Consider the following 16,682-nt stretch of genomic DNA (forward strand, 5'->3'; position numbering starts at 1 on the left):
TTACTTATTTTTCTTTGGGCAGTACAAATTACCAAGTATACAATCATGGGTATACATTATCCCTTCACCCTTCATCCACGAGGAGCTAAGATAGGGGATAGCAATTAGGTGATGGATGGGAATGGGATTGGTGGGTGTGGGTGCATGCCTTGGCTGATTTCCTACCTTACAAATGAGGAAGACTTTGGTACACAGATATAAAGAGATTTTTCTATACTATTTATGTGATTAAGGTCTAATTAATCACATAAATAGTATAGAAAAATCTCTTTCATGCCCAGGATAATTAATTGCATGTTCCTTAATGCTAGGGTAGGAAATAGTCCAATCGATGGAGTGGTTGGGAAATGTGGAGTTCTAGGAAAGAATCGTAGTGGAGAGTTGATGGTGGAAATGTGTCTAGAGAGTTGATGATAGCAAATACAGTGTTTCGGAAGAAAGTCAAGCATAAGTACACATGGGAGAGGGTGGTGGAGGGAAGGGTGGTAGATAGAGCGTTAATGGATTATGTAGTGGTAAATAGGATTATGATAGGAAGAGTTAAGGATGTACATGTGCTAAGGGGAGAGGGTGGGGGAATATCAGATCATTTTTTGGTGGAAGTTAAGTTGAGAGTGGAGGATAGATGGAGAAAGAGGAAAGGGACAAAAGTTAGAGAGGTTCTTAGAGTGAACTCTTTGAATGAAAAGGAAAAGGAGAAGGAGTAGAAAAAGAAGCTGAAGGAGGAGTGGGAGGGAGTGAAGGATAGAGTAGAGTTGGGTGTGGAGGAGGAATGGGGATGGTTCAAGGAGGGAGTCATAAAGTGTGCAAGGATGGTGTGTGGAACAAGAAGGACAGGAGGAAATAGAAGGAAGGGTAGTGAATGGTGGGATGAGGAAACAAAGAAGGTTGTAGAAGAGAAGAAGCGAGCTTTCACAGATTGGTTACAAAATAGGATGAGGGAGTCATATGAGAGGTACAAAGAAAAGAAAAGAGAAGTAAAGCAAAAGGTAAAGGAGGCAAAGAGGAGAGCAGATGTGAAGTGGGGTAAGAGTATGACAGAAAATTTTGAAAGTAATAAAAAGATGTTTTGGAAAGAAATTAAGAGAGGAAGAGGAGGCGAATCAAGTAGAGAAGAAAAGGTAAAAGGTGCAGATGGAGAGTTGATAATGGAAGAGAAGGCAGTAAGGGGAAGATGGGCAGAATATTTTAGGGAGTTGCTAAATGTGAAGGAGGATAGGGAGGGAAAGATAGCTGTAGTAGGAAATGCGAAGAAAATGAGAGTGATGAGTGAAGAGAATGGAGGAGAAATAAGGAAGGATGAGGTGAAGGCAGTTGTTAAGATGATGAAAGCAGGTAAGGCACCTGGTCTGGATGGATGCCATGCAGAATGTCTGAAAAAGGGAGGTACAGTGATGGTGGACTGGTTGGTGAGGTTATTTAATGTTTGCTGGAGGACTGGAGGAGTGCCTGTATAGTTCCTCTTTACAAGGGAAAAAGGGACAAGTGTGAATGTAGTAGTTTCAGAGGGATTAGCTTGTTGAGTGTAGTTGGGAAGGCTTATGGGAGGATCTTGATTGAGAGGATTAGGAGAGGAACAGAAGGAGTAATTGATGAGGAACAGTATGGATTTAGGACAGGTAGAGGTTGTGTAGATCAGATCTTTGTGGTAAGACAGATATGTGAGAAAGCTATAGGAAAGGGGAAGGATGTTTTTTGGGCTTTTATGGATCTGGAAAAGGCTTACGATAGGGTAGACAGAGAGGCACTGTGGGAGGTTATGCAGATATACGGGATAGGAGGAAAGCTTCTGGGAGCTGTCAAGAGTTTTTATGAGAGTAGTAGAGCTTGTGTCAGGATTAGAAATGGAGAGAGTGAGTGGTTTGAGGTAAAGGTGGGACTTTGTCAAGGATGTGTTATGTCGCCCTGGCTGTTCAACTTATACATGGATGGGGTGGTGCGAGAGGTAAATGCAAGGGTAGTGGGTCAGGGATTGGAGATGGTTAAAGAAAATGGAGAAAAGTGGGAGGTGAGCCAGCTGTTGTTTGCTGACGACACTGTGCTTGTGGCAGGATCGGAGGAGGGATTGAGGAAGTTGGTGGCAGAGTTTGGGAGAGTATGTGATAGAAGAAAGCTAAAGATAAATGTGGGTAAAAGTAAGGTGATGAGATGTACAAGGGGTGAAAGTGGCAGTAGACTGGAAGTGAGCATTAAGGGAGAGCGACTGGAGGAAGTGGATAGTTTTAGATACTTGGGTGCAAATGTGGCAGGAAAAGGTGGAGTGAAGGTGGAGGTAGAATGTAGATTGAGAGAAGCGAGTAAATGCCTTGGTGGATTAAAAAGTGTAATGAGGAATAGACATTTGGGAATGGATGCTAAGAGGAGACTGTATGAAGGAGTGATTGTGCCAACAGCACTGTATGGAGCAGAAACATGGAACATAAGAGAGGAAGAGAGAAGGAGTTTGAATGTGTTTGAGATGAGGTGTCTGAGAAGTATGATGGGGGTTACTAGGCTAGATAGAGTGAGAAATGAGGAAATGAGGAGGAGAACAGGGGTGGAAAGGGAGCTGGGAGATAGGGTTGATGAAAGAATATTAGGATGGTTTGGACACATGGAAAGAATGAGTGAAGAAAGACTAGTAAGAGAGGTATGGAAGGCAGATGTGGAGGGAGTGAACATGAGGGGACATCCTAGGATGAGGTGGATGGATGGGGTGAAGGGGGCTTTGTGGAAGATGGGAATGTCTGTTGAGGAAGGACGGGAGAGGACAGAAGACAGGGGTGAATGGAGAATGGTTGTATATGGATGATGTTGTGATGCATGAGGAGGAATGGGCGGGGGGATGGGGGGGTGAGGTAGTATGTGTGAGCAAAATTTGACGCAGCCCGAAGGGATTTCTCCCCGTCTTCTCCTTTTATGCATGGGGGGATGGAGAGGGGGGGTCGCCGATTTAATGAAGCGCCCTTGCTGTGGATGTGCTGTGTCCTGCGACACTGCCTCTGACCCAGGGCAGTGGACAAGGTGCGGGGATGACCCGTCATCCAGGAGGTGCCAAGATAAGAGGGAGGGTGGATGGGTGTGGAGTGTATTCAGGGATGGAATGGGTGGAAATGATTTTATGCGTTTTCCTTTTTGGCTACCTCCCTTGTAAGGGGGAAAAAGCCTTGGTATATGTATGTATGTATGTATTCATGTGATAGTAATAACAGTAAAATCTTGCTGTGTCTACGTTTATTTTGGGTTATGCTCTTGTCAATGTCACACACCTTGACGTTCAAAGTGTGACATTACAACTTCCTTAGTTGGGAGGAAGGTTTGATCATGCCCAGGTTAATTAATTGCATGTTCCTTGTATTTATTTAATCTCTCGTGATGTACTAAGTGAATGAACCTACATATTTTAATCACATTGATATTGATAAAATAAGGAGATATAAGTAGTATGAACAAACGGAAGGGAAATTATTTTTTCGACACTGCCAGAACACATTGTAACTAAGGCTGGATTCACATGAGCAACTTTTTGTGGTCAGTGACCACCACAAAAAGTTGGTGAAAAAAAAAGATAATTTTGCCTCATACTTTACTAGTCCTTAAAGAGTTGTTTCATAGCAGTACAACAGTACGTAGATGTTTACCAGGATAAGTGAATCTCATGAGTCAAAAGTTTGTTGTAAGGAAATAATATACTATGTAAACTCTCACACATACGGCTTGATGGCGCAGTGGTAGCGTCCACAACCGCTACTCCAGCGGTCAGAGTTTGAATCCCGCCCAGGGCTGAAATATCAGTATCGCTGCGCTGCGAGCTGTTACTCCATCTCTCGTGGGCGGTAAGTTGTCACAGCATTACCCATAAATCGGTCATATTTGAGCTCTGAGCTCTCATCCGGGAGGGAAATAGCTGTCGATTACAAGTCCGGCACGTGATCCAAGAACATGGTGAATAATACACACACACACACACACTAAAGTTACAGACATGCGCACTTCCTTGCTCAAACACACACGTGAACACATGCACAAATATGTACAAACACACACATGTACAGTATGTACAGGACAAGACTGCGAAAGCAGCAGGAGGCAGGGTGGCTCGTGTGATTTACCTTGGTCTTTCACCTTGGTCTTTTGGATCACGTGTTGGACTTGTGATCGACAGCTATTTCCCTCCCGGAAGAGAGCTCAGAGCTCGTATGACCGATCTATGGGTAATGCTATGACCTTACACGCACACACACACCCAACTCCCCGCCCACGAGAGTTGGAGTAACGACTCGAAGCGCAGTGATACTGAAATAATTTCAGCCCTGGGCAGGATTCGAACCAGGTACTGCTGGTACCGCCATACTGACAGCCTGGAACTACCAACCGCGCAACCGAGTCATTTTGAAATACGGTTTCTATCGCTGGCCGCAGGCAGGCTATGTGTGGCCGGAAAAATGTCTCCGTGCCACAACTCGCGAATTTTTGGAGAGAAAAAATGAGTTTGTGAATGGAATGGAGCCGTAAAGGTGTATGTGTTCTATATATATATATATATATATATATATATATATATATATATATATATATATATATATATATATATATATATATATTTTTATTAATTATTTTATTTTATTATTTATTTTGTTCATTTTATTTATTTGTTTATTTACTATTATTATTATATTTATTACTATTGTTATTATTATTATTGTTATTGTTATATATATTTTTTGGCGGCTGGCTACTGACCACAAAAAGTTGCTCGTGTGAACCTAGCTAAAACGGCGTCTGATGTTGATACAATCAACATGATAGCCTAGGTAACAAAGAGGAACAGGAGCCTTCGTTTTTTTTTTTCGACGAACTGTTACGAATTTTCCACGTCATTGTTACCAGATACCAAGACTACACACCAGACAATGTCGAGCTTATTTGTTCATCTGTGTTTAGCGCATTGTTTAAAGGAAAAACCGACAAATTGCGCGGATGCCAGACCACATACTTTGGCAGGCTTTTTGGTGCAGCATGGGCGACTAATATTGCCATGTTGTCACCATATGTTTGACAGTGCTGTATTCCATCACCGTTCGTGTCTGACAGTGCTGTCATCATTAATGACTAACAGTACCATGTACATTTCCACTATCTCGTATGATTCGTGTATAGTGTCGTATCGTGCATATTGCCAGAGGTCCACATATTTGCCGCAATGCTTTGTCAGCGTTCCCCCAGCTAAACTATAAATACATAACAGTGCTTAGTTTGTTGTATGCATACATGCCTTCTTCCTTAGTGGTGAAAAGCCCCACGCCAGCATTAATCGCGTTCCCCTCGCATACGAAACATTCTGTCCCTGCTCCAGCCTGTTGAGGGGTGCCGAGAGACGTGGGAGCGTGGGACGGGGGGGTACCACCTCCACGACCCCACCCGCTCTCAGCTCCGGGTGAGCTAAGTACTCTCGAGTGACGTCACTCACCCCTCGCACAGTACACGGTCACTTACACGGACATTGCATATTTTCTGTTCTGCAACACCCAATAATAGTTGTTCGTGGGAGTAAAGCAAGTTACAACCTTCAGCACAACTTGGCACACTTCCACCCTCTATCCCACGCACAAAATTTAAATTCACTCGGTAAAAGCCTGTTTAAACTAATATTTCACCAAGAGCAGCATCTCCAAGCGCTAGTGGCGGTCATGAAGAATGTACCCCCCGACTCAACCGCCACTCTGTCCTCGGGGACGACACCAGAGCATTTTCCAGTATCGATTCCTGGAGTTGCGCCCTCAGCGAAATCGGAGGGTAGGGATGAAAGATGTGATTTGAAGCATCACCAGAAAGGTATAAATCTAGACAAAGATGAAGGAACAACATATTTGTCCAAGAAATATTATGATGGTTACATTATTTAATCACTACAAAAGCCACGAGTTGAATTTGATCTAAGAAGAATATAAACTAAAGCCAATGAGTGACCTTGTGTTTGCGAGTGGAAGAATAGTATTGTCAGATATCTACCACTCTTGACACTAGTCACCGAGCTGACTTATCGATTTTTGATGCATCAAGGAATATATAATAAAACGCAAAAGGTTGTAGTGGAAAGCCAATAGGATGTAGAAATTAAGAATGATATGTAAAGGGGGGAATGACTTTAGAAAACCGTAGTAAACGAATTGCATAATGAAAAAGTAAAAATGAAATGGAATGATAAAGATGAAATGAAAGAAACACAAGAGAAAAAAATAGATGGCTTTAAAATAAAACTGAAAAGGATCCAACAGGGAGCGATAACGGAAACATGTCGAGTTGAGGGGACAAGACTTCGGGCGATATCACGCTGGGCTGCTATTTTCCCTCCGACTGTTGAAGCAGATTTGCAGCTTTCGGGAAGGAATCAGATATACAGGAGAAAAATAAATTTCCTCCAGCATATTAAATGGCATTCAATATAAATTGTTAAGAAAACAAAAATTTGCCAGGGTGATTTTACGGCGGAAAAGTGATGGAGGTGGGCGGTACCGCCTATTGATTGGAGATTGAAGGAAAAATGGTTCAGTATGATAACGTCTTAAGAAAGCTGTGTGCCTAGTCCAGTGTTTCCCAACCTTTTTTTTCAGGCGACCTCAATATGATCCTCATTATATGACCGCGACCCCACTAATCTATTTGTATTATGTGTTAATATATATGACTAGTTGTTGACTGTAAGAAGTAGGAGACAAGTATAATAAATATATGTGTAAGAAAGGTAATGTAAGGTTATTAAAGACAAAGTTAACATAATCATGGTTATTGAATTCGTATAATTTTGTAATATATATATATATATATATATATATATATATATATATATATATATATATATATATATATATATATATATATATATGATATATATATATATATATATATATATATATATATATATATATATATATATATATATATATATATATATATATATATATATTAGCATACAAGATGTCTTGGCCACCCCAGGAAAAACGATTGGCGACCCAAGGGTTGGAAAACAGTGGCCTACACTAATAAACCAGAGACGCTTTATCTCCACCCTGTGCTCGCTCCCCGAGTCTGTTAGATAATCCCTTGTAGTTCTCGCCATGTTACAACTTCCAACAGCCATTACAGGGAATTCTATAGATGACGCTGAGATCGTTGCTGGTGTCTGTTATTTCTGGAGTTGTTAGCTGTTTAATCCCGGACCTAAAGTCCTAGTGAACTTTGCGGAGACATTCAAAACCAGGTACATTACATCTATCCACGGAAACTTTCGAGAATTGAGTTATTTGGGAATTTATATTAGTGACATCGTTAAGGAAGGCATATCACATCAAAGAAGAGAAACTGCGGGAAAGATCAGAGGGTCGACTTGTGATTAGCTTTGGTAATAAGACACGTTTAAGAGAACATTTAATTTCATTCTCATATACCATAAATGGCATTAATACAATAATGAGGGATATATTTAGAAAAATCTGATATATCACAGGCTAGGTTAGGTTGTCCACTGTAGAATGCAAATGATTACATAATCTGAATACATAGATGTGTACATACGTAAACGTTCGAGAAGATGAGGTCAGAGGACAGAGCCCATGTGGACGAACTGAGCAGGTGAGTAGGAAAACGAGGGGGAAGGGGGAGCATACTTGGCCGTAGAGTCTGGGACCAGCCGGCCGACCAGGCTGCCAAAAAGGATGTCGATGGGGCGAGGAAATTCGTCCCGGTCTCCTGAGCATGCTGTTGTAGCTGAGGTGGGAATAATGTTAGGGAAAAGAAACCTGCACATGTGTGTGTGTGTGTATGTATGTATGTATGTATGTATGTATATATATATATATATATATATATATATATATATATATATATATATGCAGGGTTTTTACATCACCGTGAGATAAAAATGCAGTATCACCACAGGAGAAGAGAAATTTGTAGGCAGTATTTACAATACAAATTTATCTTCTGTGGTGATATGGCACACACACACACACACTTCAACGAACGGACGGCTTAGAGGACGTTATGAAGAAAAAGTGAAATTTCGTGGATCCCGAAGCAAAAGAAGTACCTATTGTATTTACAGGGTGGGGGGAAATTGCTCGTGGTGTAGGGGATAGTGAGGAAAAAGGAGAAGGGGAGGGATTACTGAGGGAAATGGAAGGAAATGAGGAAGGAGAGGACTTGGCCCAGGCAGGCAGACGCCATGTAAACAAAAGAGGTCCCGACCAATTTAGTGACGACGAAATGTCTAACAAAAATGTAAAGATTAGAAACATAGATAAGAACAATTCAATGGAAGGTGAGGATAACAATTTCCAAGGATTTAAAGAGGGGGAGGCGGATACCAACCTCCCCGACTAGCAAAACTGGAGGAAAGGCTTGAACAAATGACTGAACATTGGGAGGTTAGGTTCGGTAAAATGTCAAAACTTGCAGAAAAGTTTGAAAGATTGAAAGAACTAGAGAAGGCGAACAAAAACTTAACTGATGAAATAGAAGAACTAAAAAGACATTTAAGAGAAGTAAAAGAGGAGAATAAAAAATTAAAAAGGAATAATAAAGACAATAAAGAAACAATAGCAAAAGAGGTACAAGGGTGGAGAAAGATACAGGAAAATAGTAAAGTTGCATTTACTGATATAATTAAACAGCAAATGAAAGAACCAACTGAAGACTCAGTTATCAAAGTGATGAGACAGAAGGAGAATATTGTAAGAGACTTAGCAGACAAAAAGAAATGTATAATTATATTAGGAATGGAAGAGAAACATAACCCAGATAGAACCTCAAGAATCAAAGAGGAAAATGAAAAAGTAAGCAGTTTACTACAATTAGTTCAGGAAGATGAACCAGAAATAATGAAACAAATCGAAGAGAAGTTCAGACTCGGAAAGTATAGTACAGATAAGACCAGACCAATTAAGATTAAATTCAGGTCACAAACAACGGCAGAGAATATCTTATCCAAAACAGGGAAACTAGCAACAAGTGAACAATATAAAAAGGTATGGATAAAAAGGGAAATGAATAAAGAAGAAAGAGAGGAAGAAAAAAAGAAAAGACTTGAAGCTAAGGAAAAAAACGAGAGAAGAACGGAGTCAGAAAAAGAGAGATTCTATTGGAGAGTAGTGAATATGAAACTAAGGAAATTCGACACACAAGAGAAAAACAAAAGGGAAACAGAGAACACAATGGAAGTGGCAGAAAACTAAGAGTGTCTTACACAAATATAGATGGATTAATAACAGGATTGAATGAGCTGAATGATTATTTGAAGGAAAAAGAACTGGACATAATGGGAATTGTAGAAACAAAATTAAAAGGTCCACTACCACCCAACAGTGTAGGACATGATGCATATAATTATTGGATTAGAAACAGAGAGACAAAGCAAGGGGGTGGAGTTATGTTCCTGACTAAGAAGGATATAAACGTGAGGTGTGTCACATATGGAAAGAATACAGTAGAGATGATTATGATCGAAGTGGAAGACAGAGATAAGAAGAGCAGAAAGTTTGTGATAAATTATGTGCCTCCGAAAACAGCCTCGTGGGAAGAGAGTGAACATAAAAGTATGTTAGAGAACACAAAGATAACATTAAATAAGATAATGGAAGATGGAGGAAGAATAGTTATGATGGGCGACTATAATTGCAAAGAAATCTGCTGGGAAGAGATGACAGTAAAGGGTGGAGACGGCTCATGGGGAAACGCTCTACTTGAGATGATTACTGACCATACAATGACACAATGGATACAGGAGAACACTAGGTATAGAAATGAGGAAGAACCATCGAGACTAGACCTAATAATTACATCTGAACCTAGAATAGTGGACAAGATTGAATATAAAACACCAATAAGTAAAAGTGACCACATATTGATTGAACTGGAACTAAATGAAGAAAAATACATGAAAAGAAATGAACAATATAGAAAAGGAAGAATGATGTATGAAAAAACAAACTTTGATCAAATAAGAGAATTCTTTCAAAAAGAAAACTGGGAAGAAATATACAAAGAAGAAACAACAGTGGAAGAGAAATGGAATATTTTGACAAAAATTTACAAAAAAGGAGTGGAAAAGTATGTCCCAAGACAAAAACAAGAAAAAGAATATGTAAAATGCTGGTACAATAGAAGTTGTAGGGAGTTAAAAGACAAAAGAGACAAAGCTTGGACCAGATGGAAAAAATACAGAAGGCCTGAAAAATGGAAAATATATACTTGTTATAGAAATGAATATGTACAAACGTGCAGATAGGAAAAGAGAAAATATGAAAAAGATGTCATAGAAAAATGTAAAGATCAACCAAAACTATTTTACAGATTTGTAAACAACAAACTGAAAAACAAACAAGAATTAGAGAAATTACGACAAGGAGGAGTTGAATACACAGAGGAAATAGAAATGGCAGAAATTATGAACAAACATTTTAAATCAGTGTTTACAAGGGAGAACATACAACCTGAAGAGATCGAATGGAAAGAGAAAGTGCCTCCCATAAAAGAAATAGAAGTACCAAAGAACGAAATATTGAAACACTTGAGTAATCTTGATGTCAGAAAATCGCATGGACCAGATGAAATAGCAAACTGGATTTTGAAAGAATGCAGGAATGAACTGGCAGACATAATACATAGCATAATAAACAGTTCCTTGAAAGAAGGAAAAGTTCCAGAAGATTGGAAAAAAGCAAATATAGTACCCATATATAAAGGAGGTAATAAAGAAGACCCTACCAACTATAAACCAGTCTCTCTAACAAGTACAATAGCAAAAATTTGTGAAAGAATTGTCAAAAGTAGATGGGTAAAATATTTAGAAAAAAACAACGTGTTAAATCCAAGGCAATTTGGATTCAGACAAGGACGATCATGCGTCACCAATTTAATATGTTTCTATTCAAGGCTAATAGATATAATACAAGAAAGAGATGGATGGGCTGATTGTGCATTTCTAGACCTAAAAAAAGCTTTTGACAAAGTACCACATAAGAAGTTGCTTAAGAAATTAGAAACTGAAGGAGGAATACAGGGCAAACTGCTTAAATGGATGGAAGACTTTTTGCAAGAAAGAAAAATGAGAGTAGTGATAAGAGACAAACACTCAAAATGGGATGAAGTAATAAGCGGTGTTCCACAAGGAACAGTTCTGGCCCCAATAATGTTTGCTATATATATTAATGATATGGATGAAGGAATTGAAAGCTATATGAGCTTCTTTGCAGATGATGCAAAACTACTGAAAAGAGTGAACACGGAAGAAGATTGTGAATCACTACAGAGTGATCTAAATAAAGTACAGGAATGGAGTAGGAAGTGGGAGATGGAGTTCAATACAAAAAAGTGTAGTATAATGGAATTTGGAAAAAGCAAAAACAGAATAACAGGATCATATAAATTGGGAGAAGAAGGAATAAAAAAAGTAGAAAATGAGAAGGACCTGGGAGTTATTGTTATGAATAATATGTCACCTGAGAAACATATAAATAAGATTTTTGGAGAAACTTATAATTTAATAAGAACAATCAAAGTTGCATTTACATACCTGGATGAAGAAATGGTGAAGAAAATTCTAATCACCCTGATAAGACCAAAATTGGAATATGCAGCAACGATATGGTCACCAAGTACAAAAAAAAATGTATAAAAAACTTGAAAGAATACAAAGAGCAATTACAAAATTGGCACCAACACTCTCAAAACTATCATATGAAGAGAGACTAGCAAAACTTGAACTACAGACACTAGAGCAAAGAAGAGAGAGAGGAGATTTGATAGCTATTTACAGAATCATGAAAGGCATAGAAATTATTGATAGAGAGAATCTGATAAAATGGGATGATAGAAATACAAGAGGACACGGAAAGAAAATCAAGAAAGACAGCTATAGAAGAGATCTGAAAAAATAGCTTTCCTCACAGAATAATAGACAGTTGGAACAAGTTAGATGAGAAAGTAGTGTGTGCAAAAACAATACATGAATTTAAAAATAGTTTAGATAAAATGAGATATGAAGACGGGACCCCACGAGCATAGCTCCCCTTCCCGTAAAATACAACTAGGTAAATATACACACACACACACACACACATATATATATATGTATATATATATATATATATAATATATATATATTTATATATATTTATATATATATATATATATATATATATATATATATATATGCGAGCGAATGTTCTAACACACTGGTAAGATAGATTGAAAATCCCACTATCAGAGAAAAGAAAGATGTTTGAAGGTACGTATATTGCTATCACTAACTGAAGATTACAGTTAGCTATCGCAATATACGTATCTTCAAATATCTTTATTTCTCTGATACTGGGATTTTCAGTATATATATATATATATATATATATATATATATATATATATATATATATATATATATATATGCGAGCGAATGTTCTAACACACTGGTAAGATAGATTGAAAATCCCACTATCAGAGAAAATAAAGATGTGTGAAGGTACGTATATTGCGATCACTAACTGAAGATTACAGTTAGCTATCGCAATATACGTATCTTCAAATATCTTTATTTCTCTGATACTGGGATTTTCAGTATATATATATATATATATATATATATATATATATGTATATATATATATACACACATATATATGTATATGTATATATAATTATATATATATATATATATATATATATATATATGTATATGTATATATACGTATATATATATATATATATATATATAACTTAGACCCACTCTCGAAGGAAGCTAAGCTGAGATACCGAGAAAACCGTATATTTCGACCACTGACTGTGATCCTCATCAGTATGTACCTGCTGAAGAGGATGACAGTCAGTGGTCGAAATATACGGTTTCCTCGGTATCTTAGCTTATTTTCCTCCGAGTGTGGCCCTAAGTTTTATTTTACTCATGTGCTACTAGATCTACGTCATCTAATATATATATATATATATATATATATATATATATATATATATATAAATATATATATATATATGTGTGTGTGTGTATTTACCTAGTTGTATTTTACGGGAAGGGGAGCTATGCTCGTGGGGTCCCGTCTTCATATCTCATTTTATCTAAACTGTTTTTAAATTCATGAATTGTTTTTGCACACACCACTTTCTCATCTAACTTGTTCCAAATGTCTATTACTCTGTGAGGAAAGCTGCTCTTTTTCAGATCTCTTCTATAGCTGTCTCTCTTGATTTTCTTTCCTTGTCCTCTTGTATTTCTATCGTCCCATTTTATTAGATCCTCTCTATCAATCCCTTTTGTCTTTTAACTCCCTACATCTTTTGTTGTACCAGCACTTTACATATCCTTTTTCTTGCTTTTGTCTTGGCACATACTTTTCCACTCCTTCTTTATAAATTTTTGCCAAAATACTCCATTTCTCTTCTACTGTTGTATCCTTGAGCATTCTTTCCCAGTCAGCTTTTTGAAAGAATTCCTTCATTTTGTCAAAGTTTGTTTTTTCATACATCAATCTTCCCTTTCTATATTGTTCGTTTTTTTCATGTATTTTTCCTCGTTTAGTTCCAGTTCAACCAATATGTGGTTGTCGAATGAACATTTGTCCATGGCCCACACTCTCATAACCTTCAGTGATTATCTCTGATCATTTGTCCATCTCTAGTGTTTTGCATATTTATCGTTGAAGTTCATTTTCCACACTTGGATCCAGGTAGATATGTCATGATCTTTTTGTTGTAACTTGGAGTTGTTCTCATCTTTTATCCTCAAGAATTGTACATTTCCTACAAACATGTTAGTGTAGGTTGTCATACCTTCTATCCACTCACCTTATTTTGTCTGATCTTAACTTATCTCTCACACAGTTTAGCTATCGTGTTGCTCAGGGACACCGGGCTATGGTTCAACGGTTCCCCTTTACTTTCTGCTTTATGAATTGGTGCCACGTTAGCCCTTGTCCAGTCCTGTGGCTCTTTCGCTTCTTCTAATGTACACACAATTAAGTTATACATTTTGGCCGCCTGTATTTCTTAAGTGTCCAATATGAGGTCCCATCATGCCCTGGAGGTTTCTTCACATCCATTGCTACCAGCATTGTGTGAACTTCCTTCACATCTACTTTTATTTGTGTTGACACAATGTTACTGTTTTTAAACAGATTGAGAATTTTTGTTCGTTGTTTCATTCTGGGTTGGTGCCTCGTTAGACATTTCCATCAGCTGTTAACCAAGAGTCTCCATCCCTTTATGTCAATTTACTGTTCACAAACCTGTAGAACAGTTAAGTTCCTCTTTTCTTCTTTTTAGATTCTTGTGTAATAATTTCTAGTTCATAGATACACTTCCTATGCTCTGTTGATGTCTTAATGAATACTTAAGGAAGTTCAGCGACATCCCTACGGACCAGAGTCACGTATCATTCTTTTACGACGTGAGAATAATCCCTACTTAAAGAATGAACAGAAAATAAAGTTGATAATTTCAAATTCGCACTGTCCCTCCATTCTGTTATTCCCCTTAAAATGTCTCCTTTACCTCATTTATGACTCCAAATCTTCATTGCAGGGCTGCCCCCAAGGATAGAAGCGCTAGTTGTTTCTGACGAAATACTAACACTTTGTTGTATCGTTTCTTTTCCTCCATGGCACACCCCAGGCTTTTTTGGCTGTCTCACATTTTTTGTTAGACTAATCCTTTAGCTCATTCTCCTTTCCACTAACCCTTGGCACAGCTTCGTGTGTATGTCTGTGTGTGCGCGTATGTGTGCGTGTGTGTGTGTGTGTGTGTGTGTGTGTGTGTGTGTGTGTATGCGCGCGTGCATGTGTATGTGTGTGCGTATATGTGTGTGTAGTAGTTGTTCTTGTAGTTTTAGTTGTAGTGATAGTTGTATATTGCGTATGTGTGTCTGCGCACACGGGCAGGACACGTGTTCACAGGGCCTTATAGCTAACTATAGTAATGGGTCTGGGCTTTAAGCCAAGGGATTGGGTTTTGCTTTGATAATTCATTTTGGTTGTTGTCAAGGATAAGAGTTAGATTCAGTTCTAGGAAAGGGTATTCAGCGCCTACCAATTAGAACATCACTGTGAAAATGTGTTATAATAGAAAACAGTCTAGTAAGATTTTAATAGGGAGTATATTTTAGCACTACTTTCGTTAGGTTGTGATGGTGTTGCATTTGCTAGAAAATGAAAGATGAAATATGAAAAGAAGAAGTGAAAAACGTTGCGGTAAACGGGGTTGTTACAATTAAAATATTATACGAAGTATTTAATTTGGTTTCATCATGATGATACAAGGTATAATGAAAATAATTGCCAATAAATTAACGGACAATAAAAATTATGGTGATGGGAAAAAGTAACAAATATTATTCAAATTCAAACATTTTAGTCCGGTCAACAGAACAGGTCAACAGAACATATAGTGATGCACTTTATAGATTGTTTTCTGGATGACAGATTATTCTTTTATTAGCCCACTGGTGTTGATGAAGAAATATCAGGAAGTTTATAGGGAAACTGTTTATTATTTATATTTCAATTTTGTTGGAATTCAAGGAAATGCTGCAGAGTGGAAGAATCATAATGTGCAATCCCTAAAATAAACAAAAATAAGTGAATAAAAAACAGAAATATGAAAATAGAATAGATATATTAGTTGATAAAATTATAGAATATGTAAATAGGATTAGTAAATGGATACGTTAATAAATAGAATAATAATAAACAAATAAAGAATTAGCAGGAACCGTTAGTTTGGAAAACGACTCGATTGGTCGCCCACCACCCCACTAAACCCCACCCCACCCCAGAACCCAACAAGTAAAGCCGAGCCCATCTGGACAGCAAAATAACATTACCTGACATCAGTGATAGAATACTATTCCCTTCACTTCCCTTCCCTTCCTTTTCCTTCCCTTCTCTCCCCTTTCCTTCCCTTTCCTTCCCTTCCCTTCCCTTCTCTTCCCTTCTCTTCCTCCGGATCTCCAGAACTGCTGTCATCTGCACCTCTCCCAGACTCTACCGTTCCAAATGCCGGACGTTTGACCTGAGGGGAGAGAAAACCAGGCCAGTTCTGTTGGCCTTGGGGGGGAAGGGGGGATGGGGGGGAGGGAGAACACGGAACAACCTGTGACCGTGTTTCAGAAAAGTGCTGCGATGGTGTGTGTACGTTTGTGTGTGTGTATGTGTTTGTGTACTTGTGTGTGTTTGTGTGCGTGAAAGAGATAGAGAGAGTTCTTTAGGCTGTCTGTCGAGTAGTGGAAGGTTGTATGATGTAGAGTATGTGAAAAACTTATTACCTAAATCTCAGTTATCAACCAGATTTATTTATATACACTTTTAATCTCTCTCTCTCTCTCGCTCTCGCTCTACCTACCTATCTACCTCTCGTGGGAAATTTATAACCTGGACCTCGGTTGTCAATCATATTGATTATAGTTTCGATTTCCTTCTTACTCTTTATCTCTCTGTTTATCTCCCTCTCTCTTTCTCTTCCCCCACTCTCTCTCTCTCTCCCTCTCTCTCCCTCTCCCCTCTCTCCCCCCTTTATCTCTCTCTCTCTCTCTCTCTCTCTCTCCTCAGGCTCTTGCCAAACGTTTTTATTCATTTCCTTGGCAGCCTCCTCGGTAGCGAGGAGATCATAGCCTATCTTGATTCATTTCCTCATTACCAAGTTCC

At 38.2% G+C, this 16,682-nt stretch overlaps 1 protein-coding gene across 5 annotated transcripts in view; it reads left to right on the top strand.

Moving 5' to 3' along the window:
* The window catches only part of LOC143032300 (uncharacterized), a 179,766-nt gene that overhangs the window by 91,197 nt on the left and 71,887 nt on the right, over positions 1-16,682 (top strand). The gene's annotated exons all lie outside the window — the stretch shown is intronic.

This window comes from Oratosquilla oratoria, chromosome 13 (assembly GCF_046742065.1).
Source record: "Oratosquilla oratoria isolate Oo_2021 chromosome 13, ASM4674206v1, whole genome shotgun sequence".
In the NCBI taxonomy this organism is placed as follows: Eukaryota; Metazoa; Arthropoda; class Malacostraca; order Stomatopoda; family Squillidae; genus Oratosquilla; species Oratosquilla oratoria.